General features: G+C 44.6%; 1 protein-coding gene across 2 annotated transcripts in view; it reads left to right on the top strand.

Moving 5' to 3' along the window:
• Positions 1 to 911: 911 nt before the first annotated feature.
• The window catches only part of NDEL1 (nudE neurodevelopment protein 1 like 1), a 43,793-nt gene continuing 31,625 nt past the window's right edge, over positions 912 to 13,079 (top strand). The window contains exon 1 of one of the 2 annotated variants that reach the window (XM_055131676.1): positions 912 to 1,112. The gene's annotated coding sequence lies outside the window, so the exon portion shown is untranslated. The remainder of the gene's footprint in view (positions 1,113 to 13,079) is intronic. The other variant, XM_055131677.1, reaches the window with a different exon arrangement.

Raw genomic sequence — 13,079 nt, 5'->3', positions numbered from 1 at the left:
AATATATATATATATATATACATATACATGATTCCATTCGTTGGAGTCCCAAAACATTTAATTACTAAATGTAAAGTTAGATACATAATTATGTAAACACTTAAATTTTCTTAAATGCTCTCAACAAATATATTACCTACTAAGCAAGGCGTGAGGCTCATAGTGCTCATAAAATCCTACTGGAAGATAAATATGTCTAAAAATTTTAGCGAGAGGAAACGTCGTTGAAAGCAACCGATCTTGGGGCCAAAGAAATGGTCATGCACGCTGCTGACACGGGTTCGATCCCCGGTACCCCATATGGTTGCCCGCGCTCCGCCAGGAGGGAGACCTGAGCGCAGTCAGGTGTGGCTCCAAACAAACCCAAACCAAACCAATCGATCTTCCAGGAGAACGATAAGGGCGATCAGAACACTCTAGGTCTCGTCTGGTGGTCTCGCAGGTGAAGAGCAGAGATGAATCTTTGTTTTGTTTCGGGCCACACCATGTTCTTATGAATGGAAACACTGAGGCAGACACTTGTAGGGTTATGGCGGCTGATACACGGGACAGCGGGTCCCAGCCACAGCGGTGACTCCTGGAGTCATCTAAAGGCGCACACAGGTCTGAGGGGGTCTGAGATCGAAGACCACCCCGCCCGATGCCCCTGTGACGCCGAGCAGCTGTCGCGCCGCCCCGCCCCCGCCGCCGGCTCCGCCCCGCCCCGCCCGCCGGCCCCGCCCTCTGGCCCTGCCCCGCCGGCCTCGCCCCGCCCCGCCCCGCCCCGCTCCGCCCCACCCCGCCCCGCCCCGCCCCGCTGTCGGCTGTCCCGGCCCCGTCCCCGCCCCGCCCCTGACCACGCTCCACCCCGCCCCGCCCGCCGGCCCCACTCCGCCCCGCCGGCCCAGCTCAGCTTGGCGCATGCGCCGAGCCCCGCCCCGTGCGTCACAGAATGGCCACGGACAGCCCGGCAGTCCCTGACGTGTCTGGGAGGAGCCGGCGCCGCGGTGCGGGGAGCGGAGCCCGGGACTGCGGAGGTCCGCGGAGCTGAGCTGCTGGGCGGCCCTGGCCAGGGTAGAGGAGCCGAGGCGGCGATCGAGCGGCGGCGAACATGCGTTTTTGACACTCGGGAGGTGAGCGTGTGTGCGGGGCTCCTCCGGGGACGGGCCAGGCCGTCTGCGCCGAGGCCTGCCCGTGGGAAACCTGCCAAGCCCGGTGGTGACGTTGGAGGCCCCGCAGGGCCGGGCCGGGCGCTGTTCTCCTGCGGCCAGTCCAGGTGCATCAGTCCCAACCGCTCTAACTGACTTTCCCCGCCCGGGTCCGAGATGTGGCCCAGCAGTGGCGCCTGGAAGGGCGCTAGCCGGGGCCCGGGGTGGCGCTCGCGCCCGGGCGGGGAGGGACGGCCTTCCCGGGGGCCGGGCCTGTCGTGCCGCCCCAGGGATGCGCCCGAAGGACGGGCTGTGGCGTGCCTGGCCCTGCCCTCACCTTCACGTAGTGTAGCCGAAGGCTTCTTCAAACCGGGTTGGATTTGAGCTTGCGTCGCATTTCTTCCCCGTGGGGCGAGAGCGGAAGCAACCGACGTGGGGCTTTTTGGGCCTTTCGGTGACATTGCTGAGAACTCACCCTTCCTCACCCTTCGTGGAGTTCAGAAAAGTGTCACCAAACAGGTTCTGATTGCTTGCACACTTGTCTTCTTTTCTTCCTGGTAAGCAATGCAGTAACCCTTTAAAATTGGCCTCCCAAAGTGACAGTTCTTTCATTGTTACTACGTGCCGTTTCTGAAGTGCCTTTGCATATGTCAAAGCACTCGCGCTCTCTTTTGAACCTTATCACCTTGTGTTCGTCCCGGATTCTGACGTCGCCTTTTGACCGGACATGTAAATTGAGTCCAGGTAGGGTTAAGTGGTTTAACCAGTGGTTTCATTGGATCCGAATTTATGCCTCGAGCTCAGAGTTCTGCTTTCTTTTTGTGGGATTTTTCACATCGCTCGGAAAGAAAAGCGAAAGCTTTGACTTGTCAAAAAATATCAGAAGCTGGTTTTCTGGGTAGCCTGTGTTGTCTCTTGAACATGTTGTCTCTTTCTCCTATAAGCAGTCTTGCTACACGCACACCCCAAAGCTAATTTAGGAGACACATAGGGTAAAATATACTCAGTTGTACTCAGTCTACTCAGTTGTGAGAAAATTCTACTTCGAAACTTGTTCATGGGTTCCTGGTTAATTATTTTGTTTGATAAGTTCCGCTGCTTCTAATTGTGAAATTGCTAAATCATGAAGTTGGTGGCTTTGCTAAATCATGAAGTTGGTGGGGTAAAATGTAGCATTGTCATGAGTTGAGGCAATTACGATTTTGTTAAATTAAAATTTTAAGATTTTTAAAATACATTTAAAATCCGAGTGCATAGAAGCAATAAAGGTTTGGTTAACCTTTGTTAGAAGGTGGCCTGCCTTATGAAGTTAATAGTTTGACTTCAGAAACAAAAACATTTTTTTTTTCCCCCACCATACCCGTCTGCTCAGGAATCTCTCCTGGTGGTGTTTAGGGATATGTGGTACCTGGATGAACCTGGGCAGGTTGTGAGCAAGTCTTTTACATTTATTTAAAAATTTTGACCCTCCTAAGTGGGGTGTAAGAGGTGGGGTGGGGCACCTTGCAGTTTTCATTAGCTGGTCTGGAGGTTAAGTTCCAGGGCCCCTGGATGCAGTGCTACTCTAGCTTTGCAGTGCCAGGGATACTCAGGTCACCCCAGCAGTGCTGGGGGCTTCCGGGGCTGCATCTGGCAATGGGGCACCATGTGGTGCTGTAATCAAACCTGGGTTGGGCATATGGGTCAGGTGATTGTTGGGCATGCATCCTAACCACTGTACTATCTCTGTGTCTCATATATATATACATACACATCTATCTGTCTATCTATCTATCTATCTATCTATCTATCTATCTATCTATCTATCTATCTATCTATCTATCTCACTGTCATTTCATTGTTCATCAGTTTGCTCAAGTGGGTGCCAGTAAATGTCTCCATTCGTCTCTATCGTGTGCTAGTGTAGCCCAATGGCGTATTGGGGGCTCTTTCAGGATCAGGGGAATGAGGACCGTCATGATTATGATCATTTGTTTTTTTTTTAAAGAAATTTGTGAGTGGGTTCTGGGGAGGGTTGCTCCCAAGCAGGTACTTGGGTCCCCAGGGGCACTCCTTGCTATCCTCAGCTAAACCAGTGGTGGCTCAGTGCTAGGGCCTGAGGATGTGGTGATGCTCTGGCCTGCTTTGCAGGGGACCACCAGGGCCACTTCTGCAGGGCCCTTTCCTGGTGATACCGAGGAGGCCAGATTGTGTCGGGATAACCCCTGTAAGATCTTCCTGGCCCCTTTCTAAATTAAAAAATTTAAAATTTATTTTCCTTCCCTCTCGTCCCATTGTTGACAATGTTGCTGTGAATTAGGGTTGCCCTTCAGGTTGTGCAGTGCACACAGTTGCCAGGTGTTCAGCTGTACTTCTTCAGTTACTGTGCTTGCACATGTGTATGCCAGCAGCGGCACTTTTGTTGAGGTACTCAAGTTATAGTTGTGGTGCTTGCTGGGGGGTTGCTGCTTTAATCATACACGCTTGCAGAAGTTGCTCTTCCTGGCTGGGGTGCTCACTCTTCTTTGTAGTTGTGCTTACACCTCTTTTTTGTGTTGCTTACACATGCCTGGCTGTGGTGCAATGGGAAATCACTTGCAGTGCCAGGAATGAGATTCTAGGCTGAAGAGCAGAGATACTAGCAGACGGAAGAGGTATTAGGCTGAAAGAGCAGAGCTGCTAGGAGGGAATTTGAAGCCATGACTGTGCTCCTACAAGGAAGATGCTCTAAGATACAGCACTTACAGTGCTATTCCTCTAGGCTTGTATTAACTTTCTTTTTTTTTTTTTCAATTTTTTTTTCTTTTTGGGTCATACCCAGCGATGCTCAGGGGTTACTCCTGGATTTGCACTCAGGAATTACTCCTGGCAGTGCTTGGGGGACCATATGGGATGCCGGGGATCGAACCTGGGTTGGCCGCGTGCAAGGCAAACGCCCTACCTGCTGTGCTATCGCTCCGGCCCCTGTATTGACTTTCTTAAGTAAGTTGAAGTTGGGCAAGGAACTCATAATTAGTAGAAACCAATGAACTTAGAAATTGCTTTAATGACATCTGAAAAAACTTACTTTCATTCTTATGTAAGCCATACTAAGAAATTTGGTAAATAATGCTTAAAATTATATCTGGCATGAGTTTCTGAGCACCTCATAAAGTAGAAAAAAATTTTTGAAAAGATAAAAATTTGTGTAAATGATCAGAATAATTTTGGCAAAGAGACAAGTAATACCTACACTAAATTAGAGAACTCTTCCAGTTTCATTAGTGTATTGGCAGACAATAGCATATAAAATGGATGATTATTTTTTTTTGTCATTGAGCCATCCCTTGATCCTAAGTTTTATTTTTTTGAGAGCTGTCTTCAAATTTTATTATTAGCATTATTTTTTATTTTAGGCTTTGTGGTTTACATTGTTAATATTATGCAAACATTATACTGAAAACACACCCTGCACTGTTGTGTCCATTACACTCCACTATTGTCCCTATCCTATCCCTCACCCCCACCTGGATTTTCTTTCTTTTTCTTTTTTGTTTTTGGGGCCACAGTTGGCAGTGCTTTGGGCGTATTCCTGGCTCTGTGCTCAGGGTTCTCTCTTAAGTGGTGCTTGGGGAACTAGATGCAGTGTTGGGGATCAGACCTTCATCAGCCATGTGCAAGGCAAGCGCAGAAACCCTATACTATGTCTCCAGCTCTGGACTTTTGTCTGTTTTTGGGCCACACCCATTGCTCAGGGGTTACTCCTGGCTATGTACTCAGGAATTACTCCTGGTGGTGCTTGGGGACTATACGGAATGCCAGGGATCGAACGCAGGTCAGCTGTGTGCAAGGTAAGCACCCTACCTGTGCACTATTGCTCCAGCCTCTTTGGATTTTCTTCTTCTTCTTTTTTTTTTTTTTTTTGCTTTTTGGGTCACAGCCAGCGATGCACAGGGGTTACTCCTGGCTCTGCACTCAGGGATTACTCCTGGCGGTGCTCAGGGTACCATATTCCCGGGATGCTGGGATTTGAACCTGGGTCGGCCACATGCAAGACAAACTCCCTACCCGCTATGCTATCACTCCAGCCCTCTTTGGATTTTCTTATTAAGAAAATTAAAAGAGAATTATTTTAGGCCAGAGAGAATTATTTTAGGTTCAGAGTGCTGGAGAACATGCTGTACTAGCACCACTTTACCAGGTGGTCCTTGGTGGCCCCTGATGAGGTGGGCTCAAGTAGGTCTGCTTCACTGGCCTGAGCACTGAGACATCAGGCCTGACAGTGAGGCCTGCTTTTATTGGCGATGGCCCCCAGATCTAGACTCTCCCTCTGGAATTATTGCAATTTATATTAAATTTGGCATTAATAGGGCCAGAGCGATAGTACAGCAGATGCGGTGCATGCCTTGCATGTCTCATTTGGGTTCAATCCCTGGCACTCAGTATATTCCCCCAAGCCCCACTAGGAGTGATTCCTGAACACAGAGCCAGGAGTAAGCCCTGAGTACAGCTGGGTGTGGCCCAAAAATAAACATGCAAAAAGTTAAAAAAAATTGGCATCAGTGTGAGGCATATATTCCAATTATTTGAATTGAATAATTAATCTAGATAACAAAGGATAACAAAAATGTATTCTCTTTTTATGAATGGAATTTCTTTGTAAAGCATTTTGGACAAGGGTCGCCTCCCTGCCCCCCTTAAATTTTTTTGTTTGTTTTTCGGCACTCGGGGCTTTCTTTTGGTAGAGTGAGGGGGACTGACTGTATGTGTGGTTCAGGGGACAGAACCCATTAAGATAAGTTCCCAGTTCACTGCACTATTTCTCACCCCTCAGAACCCTCCCTGGTTTAAAACAAAACAAAACAAAAACAACCCCAGTGAGGGGCTGAATTGATAGTGCAATGGGGAGGGTGCTTGCCTTGTACATGGCAACTAAGTTCAATCCATAGCAACCTGTATGATCCCCTGAGTTTTTGCAGGGGTAATTTCTGAGTGCAGAATCATGGGTAACCCCTGAGAGTCGCTAGGTGTGACCCCCGCACCTCCAAAACCAAACAAGTGAGTTGCTAGACCTTCATGATATCATGAAAGTCATATACAGGTCATACATAGTCTGATAATGCCTTATTTTAGTAAAAGTTTTTATATTTTTGTGATTCATACTCTACTGTTGTATAGATGTGGTATTGAGGAAAAATTTAGGTAGGGTAAGGGTATGTAACTATCTGTCTTTAGCTTCATATTTATGATGTATCCTTAAAGTATTGTTTTAGCAGTGTAGGTTTCTATACTACTAACTTATTCTCTCCAGTTATATAGTTTCAAATAACAGTCAACATATCCTCTCACTGTCACTTGAAACAAACTGGGAACTGTCTTTTACAGCCCTTTGAAATGTCTTTTGAATATCTGTAGTGGTAGTAAATTTTTGTCATTTGTAAAGAATCTCACTTGGAAAGGTAAGTCTGATCAATGAAGTTAGAGTGACAAGACTGGATAATACGAGTTAGAAAGAAGTAAAAATGATGTTTGAGCACAAGGAATTTTCTGATTAGCTCTTTTTTTTCTTTTTGCTTTTTGGGTTACACCTGGTGATGCACAGGGGTTACTCCTGGCTCTGCACTCAGGAATCACCCCTGGCGGTGCTCAGGGGACCATATGGGATGCTGGGAATTGAACCTAGGTCGGCCGAGTGCAAGGCAAACGCCCTACCTGCTGTGTTATTGCTCTAGCCCCCTCTGATTAGCTTTTAATCTGGCATTGCAACATAGTTCTGAACGAGGATTTGAAGTGTTACTGGTAGTGTGGATCACTAGAATACTTACTAATAGAAGTGACTTAAAGAAATAATTTGTATTCTAAAAATGAAGTTCTTAGGCTGGAGCAATAGTTCAGTGGGTAGGGTGCTTATCTTGCAACATGGCTGACTTGGGTTTGATCTCTGATACCCCATTAGTTCCCTCAGGCTGCCAGGAGTGATCCTTGAGCACGGATGCAGAATAAGCCCTGCTGTGTGTGGCTCCCAAAACAAAACAAACAAGAAAAATTACTTTGTGGCAATAATTCACAAGTCTTTATTACTAAATTACCAAATTTTATAATTAAATGAAATTTACACATAAATTTATTATGTGCCAGTGTTTTATTAGGTGTTTTACAAATATTTACTACTTAATTTTTATACTAGCCCTATTTTATGTGGTAGTCAGCTGAGGGGTCTGATATTAGACCTAGGCTTTGGGCTCGTAACATCTATGCTGTACTGCTGCTTCTTTTTGTTCCCTGCATAGATTTTCTCTCATTGTTTTTATTTTGGGTCACACTTGGGGTCACTCCAGGCAGTGCTCAGGGAAACATGTACTGAGAATGGAACATGAAGTTCCTGCATGCAAAATATGTGTTCTAGCCCTTTGAACTATCTTGCTGGCCTTCCCTGGTTAAAAAATATTTTTTGCGGGGCCACATAGGACTATATATTCTCAGGGCTTACTCCTGGCGGTGCTCAGGGGACCATATATGGTATGGCAGATTAAATCCAGGTCAGGTGGATGTAGAGCAAGCTCCCTACCCACTGTACTCTTTCTGGCCCTGGTTAAATGTTTTTAATTGATCCTAGAAAAAGTGATGGTCATGTTAGTCAATGGTTTTGGCATAGATTATAAATGCTGTTAAAGGGACAAGTAAGTAACTTGTAAACCTAGCTATTAATTGAAAAAATTGTAGTTAACATTTAGTTCACGTAAGAATTCAAGAAAATAGATACATATATGAAATAAAAACACATTAAATATTTTCCTTTGGAATTATTTGACCCTGAAGTTGGACAACGAGCTTACAAGAAATAGAGCTGAATTTTCAAGCTTTACTTGTAAAACTTGAGTTGAAAAATCTGCCTGGGATTGAGTTATTTTACAGCTCAAAAAGATAACGTAGGTAAATTTGCTTTTTTTTTTTTTTCTTTTTGGGTCACAAAAATCTCCTGGCTCTACACTCAGGAATTACCCCTGGTGGAATGCTGGAAATTGAACCTGGGTTGGCTGTGCAAGGCAAACGCCCTTGCTATCGCTCCAGCCTCTAGATTTGCTTTTTGTGCCCTTAATGCAAATTCTGGTTTATCTCTTGGGCCCAAGGATTAGGTTTGGCAATGGGTCTTTTGGGTATTTAACCACTGGGCACCTTTTGGGCTCACTTTGAGAATCAGGTAGCTCCCGACTGGGGTGGATTGCAAAACCAGGATTTTTATTTTGTTTTGTTTTATTTTTGATTTTTGGATCACACTTGGCTGTGCTTAGGGTTTACTCCTGGTCAGACGCTTAGGGGTCACTACTGGTGGGCTTGGCAGACCATATGGGGTGCCAGGGATCAAACCCAGGTTGGCCGTGTGCAAGGCAAGCACCTTAGATGCTGAACTATTGCTCTGGCCCAGGTTTTTCTTAAATTTATTTTTATTTTTAATTAAGGCACAGTGACTTGCAAAGTTGTTCATAATTAATTTTTCTGCATACAGTATTTCCAATAGCAAACCCATCACTAATGTCAACTTCCCTCCACCAGTTTCTGTAGGTTTCCACAGGCACATTTTGAAGAATTTTGGTCAGTTTGGTTATTGTTGCTTACAGTGTTGTTGATTCTGTTTTTTAGATACATAGATAAACCACACCCTTATATCACTCTGCCTGAGATCCTTGGCCCTGCCCCTGTTGCCTCCTGTCTGCCTCTTCTTTCTTCCCACCTTGACTTTTTTTCCCTTCCTTGTTCTTCTAGTTTCTAAAATTTAGGGACTAAGGTAATCTGGGTACCCTCCCCCTTTGATCCCTTGCATCCCCTTATCTTGTTAATTCTACATGTCACAGATAAGTGAGATCATCCTATATTTGTCCTTCTGATTTAGAATAACATGATATCATCCAGTTCTGTCCAGGTTGTGGTGAATTGCATGATTTCATTATCTTTGGCAGCTGCATAGTATTCCATTGTGTATGTATGTATGTATATATAATATATATATATATATATATATATATATATATATATACCACACCTCTATTACCTGTTCATCTGTCATTGGACACGTGGATTGATTCCATATCCTAGCTAACCCATTAAGTGCTGCAATGAATAATGGTATGCGTCATGTGCTTTTGAATGAATGTTTTTGCATCTTAGGGGTAGATACCAAGAAGTAGAATTGCTGAGCTGCATGGCAGCTCTTTTTTTTTTTGGACCACAACCTGACAGAGTTCAGGGCTAACTTTTGGCTTTACACGTAGGGATCAGTTCTGATGGGTTCGGGCATCATATGGGATGGAAACCAGGAGGACCCCTTCCAAAGCAAACACCCTGCCCACTGTATATCTCTCCAACCCCTGTATGTATACTTCTCTGAGAAATCTCCACACTTTTCCATGGGGATTGAACCAGAAAACCTTCCCATCAGCAGTGGATGAGAATTCTGTTTTCACCACAATCCCGCCAGCACAGATTATTTCCACTAGTATGAAATGATACTTCATTGTTGTTTTGATTTGGATTTTCCTGATAACAAGTGATGAATATTTTTTTGTGTATGTCTGTTGGCCATTTGTCTTTTTCAGAGAAGTGTCTGACATAGATCTGGGGATTTTAATTTTGGGTATTCAATTCCAGCCCATTGATCAGTCTTTCTTTTTCCAATACCTTGCTCTTTTGATCACTATAGTACAGTTTCAAGTTAGTGAGATACCTTTAATTTTTTTTTTTCTTTTTGGGTCACACCCGGCGATGCACAGGGGTTGTTCCTGGCTCTGCACTCAGGAATTACCCCTGACGGTGCTCAGGGGACCATATGGGATGCTGGGAATCGAACCCGGGTCGGCCGCGTGCAAGGCAAACGCCCTACCCGCTGTGCTATTGCTCCAGCCCCACCATTCTGAGTTCTTGAAGAATGACATTGGAGTATAGATTGGTATTGCATTGAACTGTCACTGTCACTGTCACTGTCACTGTCATCCTGTTGCTCATCAATTTGCTCAAGGGGGCACCAGTAATGTCTCCATTGTGAGACTTGTTACTGTTTTTGGCATACTGAACTATATAATAATTTAGGTAGGATGGTTATTTTTATAACATAGATTGACAATATGTCAATGATTGTGTCAATTTGTCAGTTTTGTCATGGGTTGACAATCCATGAGCATGAAATATTTTTTCCATTTTCTATAGTTTAAAAATGTTTTGTTATTGGAATTTTATTATTTGGAATATTTTAATTTCTTTTTTTATTTCCTCTTTGACCCAGTTATTTAGCAGCATTTTGCTCAGCTTCCAGGTCACTTCTTGCATTTTAAGATGAAGCATTGAATTGTTTTTACCAACTGGAAGTGACCAAGGAGTAATTAAGGAAAAGAATTGGCAATATCAGGTTTTAAACATCTAAAATGTTTTTCCTAAACTTAGCACGCGGTAGGGCATTTGCCTTGCACGCTGCCGACCCGGGTTCGATTCCGTCGTCCCCCTCGGAGAGCCTGGCAAGCTACCGAGAGTATCTCGCCTGCATGGCAGAGCCTGGCAAGCTACCCGTGGCGTATTTGATATGCCAAAAACAGTAACAACAAGTCTCACAATGGAGACGTTACTGGTGCCCACTTGAGCAAATCAATGAGCAACGGGACAGCAGTGCTACAGAGCTACAGATTTTTTTTCCCACCCTCCCTCCCCGTCCAGTGCTACAAATTTTTATTAAAAAAAGAAATGTGTTATTTATAATCAAGACAGTCTCATTTTGGTATTTAGCATCATTGTTTTAGTTGCTTAATATTTAAATTTTGCTGCCTGTTTCTTTTTTTAATGAATCACCAGGAGGTACAGTTGCAGACTTACAAACTTCCGTGCTTACGTTTCAGTCATACAATGATCCAGTGCCCATCCTTCCACCGGTGCTCATTCTCCACCACCACTGCTCCCAGTAACCAGTATCCCTCCCACTGGCTCCCCCCCACCCCCCGTGGCAAGTGTTGTGGTCTGCAATGCAAGTATTAAGTGGCCATTATGTTTGGTCTATAGTCTACTTTCAGCACACATCTCCCATCCTCAGCAGGTCCTCCAAGCATCCTTTAGTTGGTGGTCCCTTCTCTATCTGAGCTATAAGCATGTGAGGCCGGCTTCCAAGCCATGGACTTGCTGCTTGTTTCTAAATTTTCAAAGTCTGTTTCACTTGATGACAAAAGTTATTTCTAATGTGAAGCATGCTGAGACAAATGCTTTTATCTAATGAAGTCTTTTTCACTCTTATGTATTTGATTTAAATTAAAAGTGTTTTTACTGGGGCTGGAGCAATAGCACAGCGGGTAGGGCATTTGCCTTGCACGAGGCCGACCCAGGTTTGATTCCCAGCATCCCATATGGTCCCCTGAGCACCGCCAGGAGTAATTCCTGAGTGCAGAGCCAGGAGTAACCCAAAAAGCAAAAAAAAAAAAAAAAAAAAAAATGTTTTTATTAAGACACTTTGATTTCCAAAGCAATTCATTGTTGAATTTTAGGCATATTATGTTCAGCACCAGACCTTCCCCCATTTTCCGTTTCTCTCTACCAGGTTCCCTCTTGCCCCACCTTCCTGAAATTTTGATTAAACCAAAACAAAAAAGTATACAAAAAGTATTGACTTGTCCCTGTCCCTGACTTTGACTTCTGGTTCTTGAATAGGGATCACAGTCTTTTATTTGTCTGTGTGGTTTTTTTTTGGAAGGGGGCGTGGTCACACCCAGTGGTGTTCAGGGATAACTCTAGGTGGGGCTTGGGGACCATATGAGATGCTGGGGATCGAACCCAGGTCAGCTGCATGCAAGGGAAGCACCCTAACTACTGGCTATACTAACACTCCAGCACTTTTTCTTTCTTTTTGAGTCACTCCCAGTGGTGCTCAGGACTAGCACCTAGCTTGTACTTGTGTAAATAATAACATTTACAGATAAAAACAATTCTAACCCACACCTCATGGCTTCCAATACTTTCTGGTGTTTTACTGATGATCCCAAGCATCTCCGGCTGGGTTCAAGCACTGAACTGTCAGGCTCACAGTACTACCAGTATACTGCTGGGGGAAGCCTCTATTTAAATAGAATGTTGAAAAAATGAGATAAGTTGTACTGGTTACTCTACTCTAGGAAAGCAAAATAATTAAGGGACAAGATCGCTGCCAGGTGCCCAGGAACAGAAAAGATAAGAAATCTTCACTTGGAGAAGAACAGGAGAAGAAATACTATCAAAGTCTGCATATTGGAAGGGCATAAATACAAAATTTTTCTTTTTGTTCATTAAATCCCAACTTTCCATGGGAATAGTACATGGTAATAATGATAAATTGAAGACCAAAATAGGAAATAAATTACTTTCCAAGCCTGATGAACTAGATTTCATTTGGGAGATATTTTTTTTGCAGTCTTGTTTGAAGCTATTATTTCCTGCACACTGTGCTTTTTCTCTCTCTCTCTCTGTCTCTCTGTCTGTCTGTCTCTCTCTGTCTCTGTCTCTGTCTCTCTCTCTCCCCCCCTTCCTTCCTCCCCCTCCCTTTCCTTCCATCCCTCCCCCTCCCTTTTCCTCCCTCTCTCCCTCTCTCTTTCTCTCTTGGCTCCTGCCCCCACCCCTCACCCCACCCCTCACCCCCACCCCCATTCTGGAGATGTTTGTTGTTTCTTGAACCTGTATTTTTTCCTTTCTCTCCTCTCACATCAATTTCTTTCTTTTTTTGGGGGGGTGGGGGGGGCAATGCTCAGGAACTACTCCTGGTTCTTTACTCAGAAATTACTGCAGACAGGCTGGGGCACCATATGGGATGCAGCGGGTTGAACCTGTATTGGTTGTGTGCAAGGAAAGCACCCACCTGCTCTACTGTTGCTCTGGCCCCTCCCCTCACATCTGTTTTTGCTTTTAATTGAATCTCCATGAGCAACACTTTCAAAGCTTTCATGTTTGTGTTACAGTCGTACCTCAACCAGTATACATTTTCCAATACCATCG

Source organism: Sorex araneus, chromosome 3 (assembly GCF_027595985.1).
Source record: "Sorex araneus isolate mSorAra2 chromosome 3, mSorAra2.pri, whole genome shotgun sequence".
Taxonomy (NCBI): Eukaryota; Metazoa; Chordata; class Mammalia; order Eulipotyphla; family Soricidae; genus Sorex; species Sorex araneus.
This window is presented reverse-complemented; position numbering and strand designations above follow the sequence as displayed.